Source organism: Neolamprologus brichardi, unplaced genomic scaffold (assembly GCF_056152115.1).
Source record: "Neolamprologus brichardi isolate AB-2024 unplaced genomic scaffold, ASM5615211v1 NODE_ptg000031l+_length_7269946_cov_1, whole genome shotgun sequence".
Classification (NCBI taxonomy): domain Eukaryota; kingdom Metazoa; phylum Chordata; class Actinopteri; order Cichliformes; family Cichlidae; genus Neolamprologus; species Neolamprologus brichardi.
In genome coordinates, this window is record NW_028270136.1 from 2,693,529 (window position 1) to 2,706,814 (window position 13,286).

General features: G+C 40.7%; 1 protein-coding gene across 1 annotated transcript in view; it reads left to right on the plus strand.

Annotated features, from left to right (window-relative positions):
• hdac5 (histone deacetylase 5) overlaps window positions 1-13,286 on the plus strand; it is a 71,029-nt gene that overhangs the window by 497 nt on the left and 57,246 nt on the right. The window lies entirely within an intron of this gene.

Below are 13,286 nucleotides of genomic sequence, written 5' to 3' on the forward strand. Positions count from 1 at the left end.
AAATACACAAGCTCACACCTGACAGATACAACAGCGAACTAGCTAGCAAACAGGTAACAGTTATTACAGCTTCATACAGGCACTAGCGGCGTGCCAGGAGTGACATGATAGCTTCCAGCTAACTAGTACAGAACAGACAGCTGACAACCACAAGTTAATAAACTAAGAGCTAGCAGTGGGCACCAATTAACTACAAATATGGTGGTTTTACTTGCCAGGGGCTACCAATGAAGAACATAACAGCTGCTACTAGTAGCTGTTATGGGTACCACTACCACTGCTGGTATAAAGTCCTCACATGTATTCAGACACTAACTTATGTTGAGGCTGTCCAGTTTTTCCCCTGAATCTTATTGCATCTGCAGTGCCATTAAAGCGTCATTGTCGAGTTATATACTGCCTAAAAATGTCTAATTTGTATGTGCATTTTTGCCATCTTGCTGCAGTTCAGGAGTTGTGTCATCTCATGATTAATGACTCCTTATTATGGAGCTCACTGAATTACTCTTTAGGCAATAGAAGGAGCATAAAAACGAGAGTGTAAGACCAGTCAGTTTAAGAATAAGAGGGGTAAGTAAAGTTGGTAGAAAGTCATTTGTGAAAATCACAAGCAAGCAAGCCTCAGCTCTTAACCTGTAAGTCTCTGCAGTGAGAATACAGGATGGAAAGTCAAGTGTGCTGTAAATCAAGCTAGTCGCCAGACTTGTCCGACAGGGGTTTTGCTTTATTATTAGCATTAACAAATAGTCATAACCTGCTTACATCTTATAAACCTTACTTATATTTTACATTTAACAACAACATGCTAACTAAAAGCATACAATGAAGTAATATCATAACAATATGGCTCTAAAGGGCTCCAAAGTAAATATAGAAGTAATTCAAGTAATTTACATTAAAATGTTAAACCTCACACATCTCTGTAAAGTGCTTTTCATATGGCACTATTTCTGTTATTTTGCTTACCTAATGTTAACCGCGTCTGAGATTTATAGCAGAACCTTACAGGAGTCATGGAGATTTCAATTAACCTGATAACTTGCAAGTTGCAAAGTTGCAAGGGAAGCGCCTCACAAGTCGAATCTGGAGTGTTCAGTCCTTCTCTCTTCCCTTTTTTGAATCAAGAGGCAGCTTTGTAATGTTTGGCAGCCCATGTAATCATTGATGTTATGGAAGTATCACATACTCAAGATTTATAATACTACACTGGATCCATACAAACAAAACATGGTTACATTACAGAAGTAATATTCAGTGCTGATCTTTAATGTCTGCTTTACCTTTTAGTCCCAGTAGTGCTAATGTAAAAATCGCAGACCAGGGTCTGGCTGCAGCAATATTACAAAACTTATTTGTGAATATGTTACATTTATGTTTGAAAAAATTGCAACACTTTATAGCACAACATAATAAAATCACCCTAATGCTGATAAAATATCATAGTTCTGTCAGTAAAAAGCATCATATTTATGTTTTTCTGTAACGTGATGGGACATCTTGTTACATCGTCACCAGTCTCAAACAGAGCGCCACAAATACACACCCAACAAGCTAACCTGCAGCCACATTTTCTTCTCACCCCTGAGCTGGATGTAGCAGATATGCTCTCCCCACTGTGAGCCTGGTTCTGTTGGAGGTCTCCTGCTGTCAGAGTTCTTCTTCCCCACAGTTGGTCATAGCACTGCATAGCATGCCACAATACCTGAACGTTTGCAGTCTTTGCCAATACCAGCAGAATTACATGATTCTTGATACCTAATCTGAAAACAAAACAAAGCCAGTATCCCATCTACTTAAACTCTTTCATTAAAAAGAGATTTTAAATCACTTACATGATGCTGGCAGACCATTTATTTAAAATGTTAATGATATATTCTGTTGAGAAGACATAGATGGTTTCACATCGGTCTCAAACTAAATGGTAATGTATTTTTGAGGATAACATAAGACAGATAATACTTTGGATGTTGGTAATATGAACTGAAACTCATTCGCTTTGAATTGTTTGAACAGATCTGCATGCTGATCTTTCAGGTGCTTTGCTAAATTAGAAGCATTTCATTCCTTTGTCCAAAAAACACAGTGGGATTGTTTGCATACTGCCTCGTGTCAGTTAGCATGTCCTGGTCATCCACTTTCGACACAAAGTACTTTCATGCCTGACTGTTTCTTATCAATGAGGCAGGGCTAGTCGCCATGTTTTTTTTTGTTTTGCTTGTGGGTGTCCTTTGTTTTCGGTATGTAAAGTTAGACAGGTGCCCCCACTGGCTTTGGTACATACGCAGCGTTTAGATTCTATGGTTTCTATGGAGCTAAAACAAAAACTAGTACTTTTATATTAATGTGAAAGCCAAAATGACAATCAGTCATCGTTTATGGAATTCTCTGAACATCAAGGTTTTAGTTTCCTTTTTGCAAAATAAGACGACCACAGTCTGTCTTTATTATTAGATTTGTAATCCCGCCTCCTTGTATCTCTGCAGGAAAGTTCGTGATTTGCAGTTTGACTAGATGACAGCGTCTTTGTCTACTTTTATTTTGCCCACTGGCAATATTAAACCTTAATCTATTTCAAACAAAGAATAATCTGAAGAAATTGAGGTTGTATTGGACAGTAGCATTCATCACTAATGCTTGTGACCAGTATAACTAGGGACTCATCCGCAAATGATGCAGGTCGGTTATGGTGATAAAAATCCAAAAGCTTTGCCAAAACCACTTGAAAAGGGATTAAAGTTTATTGCACTGATCCTGCATAGTTCTGCTGAGTATTGGTCCTACTCCCAAGAGGGAGCACAAATTTGTGCGTCAGCATCAGCTGTTGTGAAAACACCTAGAGGCTGAGTTGCTTGGCCATAGATCATCCAGGAACTCAAAGCACAGGCTGAGGTAGAACACATTTCACGGGTAGGGATGCACGTCACAAGGACTGAATAGTAGCAGTACTGGTAATGCCTATCTGTATTAACTCTTATCAGTACTCTTATTCTTCCTTAGTTTAATGATTCAAATTCATATAATTGCTCTATTCATAACTGGACCCCACAATGTGCCCCTTATTCATTTTCTTCATAAAAACTGCTACATGATCATAGCTTCCTCTTAATTGGTGTTTCCTGGAAGAAATAAAAAAATGATAACATTTTGATATAGGGCTTCATTTTTTTTTCTTTACATGTATTCAATGTGTGTGAGAGAGATCAACCAATGACTGCCTTTCTATTTTAAAAGCCATTGGTAAAGGAAAAACAACATTCACAGAGAGGCTAGTGTGTTAAGAGCAGTGAGTGAAGGAATACGTTCAGGTCACACAGATAACACGGCACATGTATGAAAGTCTTTGAAGCGGATGTTTTCACCTATATACATGGTTTACTTCCAGGGATTTTTGTGAAAATTCTCCCTGTTAACCCATCATTTGGGTTAACGGCCTTAGACGATGGAGAGTTACCACAGTGTGTTTGAGTGTGGACAGAAAAATCACTTCCCTAAAGAATGAAAAAAGCTTTATTGGTTCTGTTAATGGTCATTGATCAAACCCGGGACACTCATGCTACCATAAGATGTTTTTTTTTAATTGTTACTTGTTACCTGTCTTTGGTTAGTACTGCTACCTGTCTTTGGTTAGTACTATTTTGTTAGTTACTAGTTATTGGTGAGGTCTTTTATAGCTTGGGGTAAACTGCACACAGTGATGCTGCAGTATTGATGGATTCATTATTACTGCTTATGGTGGCTTTGAATTTTAGACTTTTAACAGCAGTAAAATAAAGAAATCCAAACCATCTAAGGTCTAAGTTTAAACAATCTAAGGATACTGAAGACCCAGCACATCTATAGGTAATTTAGAATCATCAGTTAACCTATCCCCACTAACTGCATGTCTTTGGACTGTGGGAGGAAGCCGGAGTAGCCAGAGAGAAACTACGCAAACACAAGGTCTGTGTGTGTATTCATGAGGTCATATCGGCCAGTCCTAGGTAAGACTGAACAGGTGCTATATGTAAGGTGAGGTTATTTAACTTCTGCCAGTCTTGTTTTGCTGTTGTTACCTAAAACAGCCTAGTAGTAGTAGTAGTATAGGACAATGATTGGTTTGACAATAAACACTTAGCTTGGCCTGTCATTATGGATTTGCATTCTCCTGAGAATCCAAGGTAACTGGATTACAGGTAGTTATACATACTGCCTGTATTTAACTGCTCTGCTCTAAGAGTGTATTGAAACTCTTGACTGCTACTGTAGGTAATATGCATAATTACCCATTATATCTGATTTGTAGATGTTCACGAAGAGTTTGTAACAACCCCAAGGGTAATACAAGGAACAAGCAAGAATTTTCTTTATCATCACAATATTTTAAAAACCTTAAACCTAATAAGTGGTTGTGCTATCCTTGGCAGCATTTGCGATAACTGGCAATGAGTCTTTCACATCACCATGGAGGAATTTTGGCCTGCATCTTTGCACATATATTTAATTCAGTCACATTGGAGGGTTTTTGAGGAAGAAGGGCCTGTTTGTGCCAAAGCATCTCAGTGTGATTTAGGTCTGGACTTTGACTGGGCTGCATCCATGCTGGAAGTGAATGTCAGTGATGTCATGACCAGAGACTGTAGAAAGTGAAGGATGTTTAGCGGCTTCAGGTGACTGCTGGTGACATGAAGTGAGCAGGATGCAACATAAACTTTCCTCAACTTCCAGCTGAGCAACTCAAGCGACTACCACTGAGAGTATAGCTGATTGACATGTGACCTGGTAGTAAAAACATTAGAGAGTTACCAAGGCAACCGGAGGCTTTAATGTCCACACGTGACCGGCAGTCAGCTTCAAAACAACGTGTGAATCAGTTGCAGTGTGGGAACAGCCTTGAACTGCGCTTTGTTTGACAGCTCTGATAAACTCAGCATAGCATCACATGAACTAGTTCCTCCCCTGCCGCAGGTTCTGGTTAGAGCGACCCTCCACCTCACAGCACATTTTCATTGCGGACTGCTGGATGACCGTCTGAAAACTGTGACTTGATGATCCTGCAAGCAGGGAAATGTGACACTGGATGGGGCGGTGCTGGCTAGTTAGTGGGGACTGAACTTTCAAACTAGTAAGGCAATTGTCTCAGACTGAGAAGAGTCTATGTGTAAGTCACTGAATGTATATTAAAATGTGTTTAGTAAATATTAGCAGAGCTTTTCTTCATTCGGTGATGCCAGTCTGTAATGTAATGGTATTAAAGTCTCAGTTAGATGTACAAGTAGCTCTGACTCAGTTACTCAGAACAAAACAGAATAGTGATTTGGCTTAAATGATATCGATTATCTGCCTTCATGTTTGGTTAGAATTTGTTACACTTTGTGAATTCTACCATCATGTTAGCAGATATTTCTTCCGTCCTTCCTCCAAAGTCAAGAGGTCAGATCTTGGAGGTAAAGGCCAGCCTTTTAGTTATGTAAGAGTGACCCCCAGTGATCATAATAATTGGATTCTTGCTCTGTTATGTTACTCTGTCTCATTGCCTTCCAACTTTGATGCTTCTCGCTTTCTATTTCTAGAGCTTTCAACCACTTCAGAGCCTTCTTTAGTGACGGGTTGTTGTGATGATTACGTCTCTCTGTAAGGGCCCTGCAGTGAACCCAGCAGTATGTCAACACTGTAACAAATTCAATTCAGTTTTATTTATACAGCGGCAAATCACGACAACAGCCACATCAAGGGGCTTTATAGTGTAAGGTAGATGCTACAATAATACATACAGAGAAAAACCCAACAATCATATGACCCCCTATGAGCAGCACTTTGGCGACAGTGGGAAGGAAAAACTGCCTTTTAAAAAGGCCCGGCAGATACAGGCTCAGGGAGGGGCGGGGCCATCTGCCGCAACTGGTTGGGTTGAGAGAAGGAAGACAGGATAGAAGAAATGCTGTGGAAGAGAGCCAGAGATTAATAACAAGTATGATTCAATATCATTCAAATAGGTCACAAAATAGCCCTCGGGGTTTGTTGTTTTTGTTCTGCTGGACAGTGTAACACTGAGTGAAGCAGAGGAATATAGAGAATTATCTTGATAACACTCGAAGGAGGAATGACTAATGGTTGTATAAATGTGTGATTATGGTGTTTGTCCCTGTCGTGTTCAGGTTAGGACTAGTTATTATGTTAAGAGATAGAAAAGCTGTAAAGCATCAGTTTTGTAACAGTCAGGATGTTTGCGCATTATTAACTCCCTGAGGATTAAATCTAGTCGCTGAAGCTTTAACAGTTATTTTAAATATGTGCTGATACAGTAAGGTCACTTTGGTAAAGACAGCTACAGCATGTGTGTGTTTGCGCGTTGGAGTTGCTGTCTCCTTTCTCCTTGAATGTGGTGGACTCAGGGGGGGGCAGTGGGGCCGGTGTTAAATGCTGTCATGGTCCAGCAGCTTGGTGTGTGTGACAGAGAACAGGTGAGAGCGAGCAGGACAAAGGGACTCCAAAGAAATCCTGCAAGAGATCGCCTCTGACATTAGCTCCACATCCTGCTCCCCCTGTCTCCCTTGCTCAGGCTTGCTGTTTGTTTAGGGAAGAGGTGTTCAGGTGAACCGTTACCACGGCACCCAGCTCCGTGGTTGCCAGGCAGCACTTCCTGCTCCTCTCCAGGTTGGGAGGGGCCAGGTATTTTAGGAAATGATAGTGTGAAGAGGAGGAGGAGGAGGTGGCAGAGTGAGAAACAGAGTAATTTATGTTTCTTGGTTTTCTGGCAACATTTGGACACTGAAGCAGCAGCTTCTGCTCTTCTGTTGTCACGCATTTCCTCTTTCTTTCTCCCGACCTCCCCATGTGTGTGTGTTTGTGTGTGTGTGTGTGCATGTTATTAGGCTAATGGAGTAGTTGGCCAGCAGGTTAGTCTGTCATGGCTAGTTAGCTCTTTAGCCTGAGTGCAGACACACACACATACACACTCACTGAGGCACGCAGACATGCTGACACCCACAGCGTTTCATCCCATTATATAGGCCCTGACACTGACATCCTGTGACTTCTCTCAGGAATTAGCGAAGTTGTAGGAGAGCTGCAAAGCTTTCCTCCAGTCGGACAGCAGCCAGTAACCAAGCTAATTATAGGCTGAAATGTTTCACTTGTTGTGTTTGATTTCTGATATTGTCGAACTGTCGTGTGTTACACAAGCTTTGCAATAATTCTCGTTCTGCCTGTCAGTACATCCCGTTCGTTCCCCACCAGGGCTGTGGGAGGGTTCACTCCACCTTTATCTATTTGTTTAGTTTATTAAATAATAATATAATAAATTATAAATTATAATTATAAATAATTATAATAGAAAGCTAAAGGAGATCCAGCGGATTTTTTTTTAAGTTGAATAAGTCCACTGTTCTTCCAGGCTGTGACTAATCGTATTAAATAATTGTGACCCTCTGACTAATTATTTTCACACTTGCGGCACTAATTGTTTGGACTTAATGCGAGAGCTAATTATACAGAGTTACAGTTTTCTGAAAGTAAACTAAAAGGAAAACAAAAAACGACACAGAACAAAGTTAACATAATAGGTGAGAACCGGGAGCCCGCAGAGTGCGAGCCGTCGCGTTTCTTTTTTCATTCCTGGCCTGTTTTCTCTCCACTGCCTGACACTTTTTTTTTTGCAGTGTGCACGGTCGTTATTAGTAAGTAACACCAGCCTACCTCTGTGTAAATAGGCAGCTCATTATTATCATTTTGCATTGTTGTGCTTTCAGTTGTGATTAAAGAAGTGCACCTGTGTTGCAGCACAGCAGCAGTTTGGTGTTGCGTAGCGGTTGTTGTGAGCTGTGAGTGTTTTTAACGTGTGCAACAGGACAACGTGTTGCAGAGCTGGAAAAGCGCAGCTGCTGCTGCTAATTTCAACAATAGCTCTGTTCATTTCCGCCTCTCAGCGAGGTCCCATGTGCACCAGCAAACCCAGGACCTGGCTCATTAATGCTGTTAATTACACCTGTGTTTTTCCTCTTTTAACATGTTTACATATCTGCCGGGAAACGATAATAATGCCGGCCACAGCTGCATTATCGGAAATGCACTCATTAAGTTTCAAAATCAGTGAATGCGACAAACTAGTGTTTGCTATCAGTAATGTCGGTTACTTTTGTGTCGTATTGTCGACAGTAAGAGCAACAGTGACTTTATTTGGAGCTCATATGATTGTTCTTCAGCAGCTTCTCTGGGAAACATCTGTTCCTCTAGCTGATCTCCACTGTGTTGTAGTGCTAGGTCAATATGTTCAGTTCCTTTTTAAAATGGTAAAGGGTAAATGGACTGGTTCTTATATAGCGCTTTTCTACTCATCTGAGCACTCAAAGCGCTGTACACAACTTGTGCATTCACACCCATTCGCACAAGCACATCTTTCTAAGTGCTTCATAGCTAACATTCACACACATTCATACTCCGATGGATGCATCGGAGAGCAATTTGGGGTTAGTATCTTGCCCACGGATATTTGGCACTAGGGCTGCTCGATTATGGCAAAAATGATAATCACGATTATTTTCACTGAAATTGAGATCTCGATTATTTGACGATATTTATTTAACAATAACAATGTGTTGAATAATGACTTTAAAGATTGTCAAAAAATATATAAAATAGTGTGCAAATACTGATAACAGTGCAAATGTTTGCAATATAAAAATAAATGAAAAATGTAAACATCTATGTTTAGTGAACTTTGCAGTGTTGCTCTGTGGTGCAGCTACGACACTGTAGCAAAGTTTACACACTGTGTCTACTTGATCCACGTCTGACTCCGCGAACCCATAATGTTTCCACACCACTGAAGTTTTTTTTACCTCTTTTCAACCAACGGCAGTCACTCTCCTCTCCAAATAACTTCTGCTTACCTTTCCGAGCTTCCCTCAGGTCCTCTTAATCAGCGGTCCCCAACCCCCGGGCCTCGGACCGGTACCGGTCCGTGAGTCGTTTGGTACCGGGCCGCGAGAGTTGAGGCTCAGGTGTATAGTATGTAAATATATAGTTTTCAGGGTTTTTATCGGTTTTCAGCGTTATTTTGTTATCGTTTTTATCGTTTACTCGGTTTTCCTGGGTCTTTTCACGTGTGTTATGAATAAATCCTCTTTTTTTCAGTACCGGTACTAGTTTTATTTTGTTGTATTTATCCGCGACACCTTAAAGGCCGGTCGGGCATAAACCGGTCCGTGGCGCAAAAAAGGTTGGAGACCGCTGCTCTTAATTGTTGTGACACGTGTTCGAAATGCAGAGAGGCGCGCTCGATTTGCCACACGGAGCAGCGCGAGAGTAAAGCACGAGGGAGGGGCTAATAATCGGCTCAGTCATTTTTAATGATCGTTGAAAGCCCAGATCGTAATCGAGATTAAAATTCGATTAATTGAGCAGCCCTATTTGGCATGCAGCCTAGGGGAAGCCAGGAATCGAACCACCAACCTTCCGATCAGTGGATGATCTGCTCTACCAAAAGCGTCATAACAACGTTAAAAACATATTTTTTAGGGTGGTTTCGGCTTCTGTGCCTAATTTCCCTTTTCACACAAATCTGGTTGAATTTTTAAATGTATATTTTTATAAGTCATCAGTAGTTAGTGGTGTGGCTGCTTTGACTGATAGGTGTGCAACGCAGGCAGCTGCAGGTGGTGTCTGCTTGGCCTCTCCTTTCTTTGTTATTAATCTGGACCTCTTTACTTTGGGTGTGCTGTTTGAGGGTTTTAATGTATTTCTAATGGATTACACGACTAAAGTATGGATTGCTGTGTGGTAAAGGTTCACAGAGGGCGGAGACTGCGCGAGCTGTCATAGTCTGAGAACTGGGGTACACCCTGGATAGTTCATCAGCCTATCAGGACTAACACAGAGAGGCAGAAACTATGACCAGTTTAGCGTCAGCTTTTAATCTAACAGGCATGTCTTTGGGCTGTGGGAGGAACCTGGACAGAACCCATGCAGACACAGGGAGAGTGTGAAAAGTGCTGGCAAACAGCCTCAAAGCGCCGTATAAGAACCAGTCCATTTACTATTTACCATTTACCAGTTCAATTAATTCAGTTTTATTTATATGGCGCCAAATCACAACAACAATAATACAAGAAAACAGAGAAAACCCCAACAATCAAATGACCCCCTGTGATCAAACACTGGTGACTGTGGGGAAGAAAAACTCCCTTTTAACAGGAAGAATCCTCCAGTAGAACCAGGCTCAGGGAGCGGAGGCCATCTGCTGCCACAGGTTGGGGGTGAGGGCAGGAAGACAGGATGAAGATGGTGTGGAAGAGAGGCAGACGTTAATAGTAACTAGTGATTAAATGCGTGGTTTCAAGTCTAATCTTAAAAGTAGAGAAGGTATCTGTCTCCTGACTCCAAATAAAAAGAGCTTTTAAAAACCTTCTTGTTGTGAGCTGACACTGAAAACTAATGCTCCGCTGAGCCACCAGTTATTCCAGTTCAATGTGTATTCCCAGCCAGTCTCCAGTTCCAAGTACTAAGCAGGCCTGACCCCGTCTGACATCACATGAGCTCAGATGCAGCCTGGTTGTGCTCGAGTTTTCTTCTAGTTAAAAGGGAGTTTTTCCTTCTCCAAGTGTAATATTGCTGGGTCTTTACACTATGAAGCGCCTTGAGGCGACTGTTGCTGTGACTTGGTGCTATATAAATGAATCAAATTGAATTTGTGGGCATACGTAGGCTTGTTTTTACCTGCGTCTGAAAGCAGTCCAGTGTACGTCCAACCAGTCAAAGCCATTATATTGTACATACAGATTAGTTGACTACATGTGTTAAAAAGGTTTATTTTGAGCCGATTCAGCTGCATCTACAAGCGAGTAAATGTTGGATGTAGGTGACATTATGACAGCGATGAAGAATCCACCCACGCTGAGACGTCCCCCTCCATCAGTTAAAAGCATTAATCGACTGCTATCAGTGTTTGGGCTGAGAGCCAGCAGTCCTCACACAGCTGCCACCACGGTGCTCTATGTCGGTGTGTGTTTGTGTGTGTGTGATGTGTCCAAGAACAAATGAGTGTGTGTGGTTTGAGTGACACAAAAAGAATGGAGGAGGTGAGGGGAATGGAAGATAAATACATTACATCACATTACAGCTAAGTAGCCAAGGACTTAGCTGCAACACTTAGACACACACACACACACACACCTATTACACACTGTATTGGGAACTATTTAGGGTGTCAGTATGTTTTCCATAAACCCTTTTTCAGTACAAAACCAGTAGGTGGAGCCAGAGGATCAAGCAGCATCAGCGAGCCTCGGCTTTTCTCTGTGTTTAAAATAATAAAACAAAACAAATGTGCTCATTATTCTAGATCAGAACACAGTCTGACATATAGCCAGTGTGAATGTCATCATATCAGACTGTACTTCACGATTCTTTGTGATGTTATTGTCATATATCATAATGAAACAGCTTTTTCTGTCAGTGTAGAGAAACGTAACTGAACATTTAATCCCTGCAATGTTTTAATATAAGACAAACAAAGTGTGATTTCAACTGCACGTCTCAGTTTCTTTACATGATCAATGTGTGAAAAGACAGAAAATGTATAAAGTTTTGTTAATTCACAGATTTTTTTTTTTACATTTTAAAAAAAGTGGACCCACTATAATAAAAGCAGAAATTTCTGTAGTAGATGGTGGAAAAAGTTTTGTGTTTTGATTATTTTTCTGTGACTTTGGTGTAGTATAAATGCGTGGACTCTTTATCAGCAGGAAAACCTATAAAACGTGTGACAGTTCAGCTATGCACTGGTTCATATTGGCCTTCCAGCGGTCCAGATTGGAGTCTTTGCCGGGCCAATTGTGGCCCCCAGGCCTTATATTTGGCAAAAGTGCATAGAGGTGACGGGAGCATCTGTCACAAAAACTGAAGATTTTATTAGCGTTTGTAAGAATAAGACATAGTCTATATAAGTAGCTAAAGCTTGTAAACAGTAGTAAGTGAATGCTGCATCCTGAAGGCATTGCTGCTAGAAAGAGACAGAGAGGACAAGGAAGGGCAGCTTTCAGTAAAACATAAAATAAAAGCTTGTGGAAAAGTGTACCAGCAGCTTGTGTGCATAAAGATTTTATTTGAACTACTTCTGTATTCATTTGTGCTAATGATGAATGGCTTTTATTGGTGTAAAAATTGAGATTTTAATATTTCAGTTAATCCACAGATAATACAACATGTACAGTTGGGCCCAGGAATGTGAAACCCTATCAAAAACATCTGGAGGTATTTGTTGGTTAGCAGTTCAGACCTGTGTTACCTCCCTTTACTCTTTGTCATTGAAGCTGTTTTCAGATGAGGGCAGATTAGGACATGAAGTACATCAACCTGGAGCCATGTTAAACTTCAGGCACAGCTGTATTATATGGCTTTGGCAATTTTGGGGATGCGAGGTATCGGTACTAAGAGAGGTCAGATTTTCTCGCCATCAAAACATGACAGGACTGGATCAGTAACTAAGGTTATCTTAGTAACTAAGATAAACCTGAACTTTACTGCAGATGATGGGATCCTGTTTTCTGATGATTGACAGAATTTGTTGCAGCAAGAGTAGAATATAGGTAAAAAGACATGAAAGAAATGACACGGCAGATTAAATCAGTAAGGAAATATGATGGAGGAAATATTAAAGTCTCTTGATTTGGATTCCTGCAGTGCATCCTGATCAAGCAGAAGCAGCATTTCATACTTCATCTTTGTGGAGAAGGATTCACAGCTGGATAATGAGCCCAAACACACCTCAAAGCTTTGGAGAACACCAGAAAAGACCTCAGACTTCTGCCTGTCATCAAAATCACGATTAATTGAACATTTTACCATCATTTTAATGAATAAATACTTATTATTTTGCACAAAGACACACACACACAAGCTGCTCGGGTTGTGCTGTCGGCTCAGTGTTTGACTTTGCCTCATGATACTTTTTCTCTTGTGTGTTTTAAAGGGGACAGTACATAAAGGAAGTAATAATAACTGAAACAACAAAAAACAAATAACCAACATGGATAAAATGTTCTGAATGTCAGTTTTGATTCGTTTTTTGAACGACTGCCCAGCACTGCCTAAACCCTACTGAACATTAATGGGACCTATTGAAGCTTTACAGACATCAGCAGTAGCTGCAGTAACCTGGATTATTGGAAGTGAGCAAGCGCTATAAAAAGCTGTCAAATAGGGAAATTTCAGAGATTTAACTCAACACTAAAATGTTTAAGCTGGCATCATTGTTTTGAATGAAATATTTTATTGACGTGTGCCAATAGAAACATCTTCACAGGCATTCT